Raw genomic sequence first — 5,290 nt, 5'->3', positions numbered from 1 at the left:
ATCCACTCCTGCTTTTGATGATGTATGGTTGGGCATTCGAACCTACTTTTTGCCCGTTTTTCATTAATTATGGGTGGACATTCACACCTTGTCGCAGCCAAACACCTCCGCTCCCTGTTTTGATCATGTATGTTTTGACATTCGCACCTTTTCTCACCTGCTTTTTACTATTGTCGGCCAATCACAGCTTCCTCTCCACCATACTTGTATGGTAGGAAATTCTCACCCACTCTCATCCGAAGACCTCTCCTCCCGCTTTTGTTAATATTTAGTCGGGCATTCGAACCTTTTCTTACCCACTTTTTACAAATTATGGTCGAACATTCACACCTACTTGCAGCTGAATACTTCCGCTCCACCTTTTAGTGATGTATGGTTGGCATTTGCACCTTTTGTTACCCTCTTTTTATACTGATTGCTGAAGATTAAGTTGTTCTTTCTCAAACTACAATTTTTTTTTAATTGTTGAAACTTGATTTGAAGTGGATAAATAAGGAGGACAAACAGTTTTAAGTCACGCTGATAGAAGAAATTAATTTTATAGCAAAATCTGTATTTCGTCATATGTCGAGAGATGCTTATTGCTGAAGAAGTTCTTTCACATTCTACAAAGTACAACGTTGTTTATCGTTGAAACTTGATTAGACATGAATAAATATGAAGGACAAAGCAGTCTTAACTTGGTTTGAGTTAATTAATTCGTTTTATAGGAGAATCCGAATTCGTGCTTATTTTCGGATTCCTGAAGAATGAGTCTGGTTCTTTCTCATAATACAAAGTTTGTTGTTTATTGTTGAAACTTCATCAGAAGCGAAGAAATAAATGAATGCCTATCAACAAATGTGGGATCTAAACTCTACTGCTTCCTCTAAAATAATTTCTTTTCTCAATTCAGAAATGTGTGTGTGTAAGTCACAACACCCGTGACACCAAAACGGCTTTCTTTTCTCTCTTTTCTCTACACTCTGCACTATGAGCACACACACCAAATCAGAAAGGCTTTTTTCTCTCTTTTCTACATTATGGACTGTGGGGACACAAAACCGCTCTCTCTCTTTTTTTTTTGATTGTGTGCCAGGGCGTTGTCTCACGTATTAGATTATGCTTAAGATACGAATGGGTTTATCAGTCACATCAGAATCCATACATACTGATCCTCCCGTAATAAAATGGTCGGATCTTATCAAACACACTTTGTTTCTTGTGACAATCAAGTCAGCGAAACAGCGTATACACGTCAAGACACTGAATCAAGTTTGCCACAAGAACTCATAAGTTTGGCAGTATTGCTCTGCCGTCAGCAATCATACACCCATTTTATTTTCGTGAGACGTGCAGGCACCTGTTCATCTACTGTTCTATCACTATGAATTAGTTTATCTATTATCAATAAGGATACTTCTACAACTACTATCAAAGTATGTCCAGACTTCTTATGTTGTCAGTTGCTATATATGAATAAGTGGGTAGCTACTGACAAGCATTAAGCATGTCACACAGCCCAAACATATAACATTTCAGGACACACCACACAGTTAACAACCACAGTGAAGTGTCAAAGCCCAAACATTCAACAGGACACTTACACAACACATTCAAATCAAACAGTCAGACAACATACAAGAACATATACCCCAGCCGGCATTGCTCCCTGCCTATTTTCCTACAGCTCACTATGTGTGCGCACACCTTTATTCACAAACTCTTCAACTTATACTCTTTTACCGAAGCTGCTACAGCTCGATTGGCCGAATACCCTTAGATCCTATTTCGGTGAATTTGACATCTGCCTTACATGTAACAGATTAGCGGTTTAGCAGTTTTAATTTAGTTTGAGTGAAGGAATTCATTTTATAGCAAAATCCGAAATCGTGAAGCACTCATGAAAGTAAGCTTATTCTCGGATTCCTGAAACTTTAGATTTGCTCTTTCTTTTACTGCAAAGTACAACGTTGTTTTTTTTGTTTAAATCTTTCTAGACATGGTAAATATGAAGGACAAAGCAGTTTTAACATAGTTTGAGTGAAGGAATTCATTTTATAGATAAAATCCCAAGAGTCTGCAGAGAAAAGAGAGTGAATGCGAAGTAGACTTTAACACGGCTATGGGAGCGAGCCGAGTGTCGGCTAACCGGGAGAATTGCTTGAAAGAAACGCGACACCGAATGAGCGGTCAGAACAAAGCCTCAATACGGGATTCTCGTGGTGTTTTTGTTGCTGCCTTGTCTTTTGCATAGAGTAAAAGACAAGGCAGCCATCGAATAGGGCCCGATTGTTCCTACTTGGTCAGCCGAGGAGCAAGGGGGGGGGGGGGGGGGGGGGGGGGGGCAAGCGTCTCAACCAAGAAAAGCTCACCATGGGGAAGGTGGCTATACCAACTAGCCTGATGCCCTGCTCCCGCAGTGACGGATAATCGTACTCTGGTTTCTCTTCATAACATACAAGTCTTTCGCCTTTTACTAAAGACTTCCGTGGAGAGCAGCACTAATGAGTTGTTTCTATTATATTACCGGGAGTTGTGTAAGTGTCCTGTTGAATGTTACATGTTTGGGCTTTGACACGCTTCACTGTGGTTGTTAACTGTGTGGTGTGTCCTGAAATGTTATATGTTTGGGCTGTGTGACATGCTTAATGCTTGTCAGTAGCTACCCACTTATTCATATATAGCAACTGACAACATAAGAAGTCCGGACATACTTTGATAGTAGTTGTAGAAGTATCCTTATTGATAATAGATCACTAATTCATAGTGATAGAACAGTAGATGAACAGGTGCTTGCACATGTCTCACGAAAATAAAATGGGTGTATGATTGCTGACGGCAGAGCAATACTGCCAAACTTATGAGTTCTTGTGGCAAACTTGATTCAGTGTCTTGACGTGTATACGCTGTTTCGCTGACTTGATTGTCACAAGAAACAAAGTGTGTTTGATAAGATCCGACCATTTTATTACGGGAGGATCAGCATGTATGGATTCTGATGTGACTGATAAACCCATTCGTATCTTAAGCATAATCTAATACGTGAGACAACGCCCTGGCACACGATAAAAAAAAAAAAGAGAGAGAGCGGTTTTGTGTCCCCACAGTCCATAATGTAGAAAAGAGAGAAAAAAGCCTTTCTGATTTGGTGTGTGTGCTCATAGTGCAGAGTGTAGAGAAAAGAAAGCCGTTTTGGTGTCACGGGTGTTGTGACTTACACACACACATTTCTAAATTGAGAAAGGAAATTATTTTAGAGGAAGCACTAGAGTTTAGATCCCACATTTGTTGATAGGCATTCATTTATTTCTTCACTTCTGATGAAGTTTCAACAACAAACTTTGTATTATGAGAAAGAACCAGACTCATTCTTCAGGAATCCGAAAATAAGCTCTATTTTATGAGTTATGCACGAATTCGGATTCTCCTATAAAACGAATTCATTAACTCAAACCAAGTTAAGACTGCTTTGTCCTTCATATTTATTCATGTCTAATCAAGTTTCAACGATAAACAACGTTGTACTTTGTAGAATGAGAAAGAACTTCTTCAGCAATAAGCATCTCTCGACATATGACGAAATACAGATTTTGCTATAAAATTAATTCCTTCTATCAGCCTGACTTAAAACTGTTTGTCCTCCTTATTTATCCACTTCAAATCAAGTTTCAACAATTAAAAAAAAATTGTAGTTTGAGAAAGAACAACTTAATCTTCAGCAATCAGTATAAAAAGAGGTGCAAATGCCAACCATACATACCTAAAAGGTGGAGCGGAAGTATTCAGCTGCAAGTAGGTGTGAATGTTCGACCATAATTTGTAAAAAGCGGATAAGAAAAGGTTCGAATGCCCGACTATATATTAACAAAAGCGCGAGGAGAGGTCTTCGGATGAGAGTGGGTGAGAATTTCCAACCATAATCTATAAAATACGGTGAAAAAAAATATGTGAATGCCTCATAGAACACTAAAAGCGGAAGTGTTCGGCTGCAAGAAGGTGTGAATGTCCGACTATATTTGGTGAAAAGCAGGTGAAGCAAGGTCTGAATGCCCAACCTTACATCATCAAAAGCGAGATCAGAGGTGTTTGGCTGCAAGAAGGCCATAGTTTGCCAAAAGCGGGTAAGGTGCGAATGACCGACTAAATATCAACAAAAGTGGGGGCGGAGGTCTTCGGATGCAAGTGGGTGTGAATATCCCACCATACAAGTATGGTGGAGAGGAAGCTGTGAATGGCCGACCATAGTAAAAGGCGGGTGAGAGAAGGTGCGAATGTCAAACCATACATAATCAAAACAGGGAGCGGAGGTGTTCTGCTGTAAGAAGGTGTGAATGTCCAACCATAGTTGGTAAAAAGCGGGTAAGAAAAGGTTAAAATACCCGACTGTACACAATCAATAGCGGGAGCGGAGTTGTTCGGCTACTAAAAGGTGTGAAAGTCCGACCATGGTTTGTAAAAAGCGGGTAAGAAAAGGTGCGAATGCCCGACAATGTATGATCAAAAGAGGGAGTGGAGGTTTTCGGCTGCAAGAAGGTCTGAATGTCCAACCATAATTTGTAAAAACCAGGGAAGAAAAGGCTCGAAAGCCCGACTATACACCATCAAAAGTGGGAGCGGAGGTGTTCAGCTGCAAGACGGTCTGAATGTCCATCAATAATTGCTAGAAAACATGAAAGAAAATTTTCGAATATCAAACTGCACATGATCATAAGCGGGAGAGGAGGTGTTCAGCTGCAAGAAGGTGTGAATGTCTACCCATAATTACTGAAAAATGGGTAAGAAAAGGTGCGAATGTCTAACCATACATCATCAAAAGAGGGAGCGGAGGTGTTCCGCTGTAAGACGGTGTGAATGTCCGACCATAGATGGTAAAAAGCGGGTAAGAAAAGGTTAAATTACCCGACTGTACACAATCAAAAGAGGGAGCGGAGTTGTTCAGCTGAGAGAAGGTGTGAAAGTCCGACCTTGGTTTGTAAAAAGCGGGTAAGATAAGGTTCGTATTTCCGAATATACACTATCAAAAGCGGAAGCGGAGGTGTTCGGCTGCAAGATATTGTGAACGTCCGACCAAAGTTTGTAAAAAGCAGTTAAGAAAAGGTTCGAATATCTAACCAAACATAATCAAAAGCGGGAGCGGAGGTGTTCGACTGGAAGTAGGTGTGAATGTCAGATCATAATTTGCAAAAAGCTGATGAGAAAGGGTGAGAATGCCCGACTATACACTATCAAATGTGGGAGCGGAGGTGTTCGTCTGTGAGTAGGTGTGAATCTCCGACCATAATTGCTGAAAAATGTGTTAGAAAAGGTA

The 5,290-nt window shown here is 40.3% G+C and overlaps 1 non-coding gene across 1 annotated transcript; it reads left to right on the top strand.

The window, feature by feature from the left end:
* The first annotated feature begins 2,414 nt into the window (after window positions 1-2,414).
* Window positions 2,415-2,530, top strand: LOC140287940 (U5 spliceosomal RNA). Its single transcript, XR_011911883.1, has one exon. It is a non-coding gene; the product is annotated as a U5 spliceosomal RNA (small nuclear RNA).
* The last annotated feature ends 2,760 nt before the right edge of the window (window positions 2,531-5,290 follow it).

This window comes from Leuresthes tenuis, unplaced genomic scaffold, assembly GCF_036924035.1.
Source record: "Leuresthes tenuis unplaced genomic scaffold, fLeuTen1.0.hap1 SCAF_183, whole genome shotgun sequence".
Lineage (NCBI taxonomy): Eukaryota > Metazoa > Chordata > Actinopteri > Atheriniformes > Atherinopsidae > Leuresthes > Leuresthes tenuis.
Note: the sequence above shows the minus strand (reverse complement) of the source record. Positions and strands in the feature narration are given on the sequence as shown.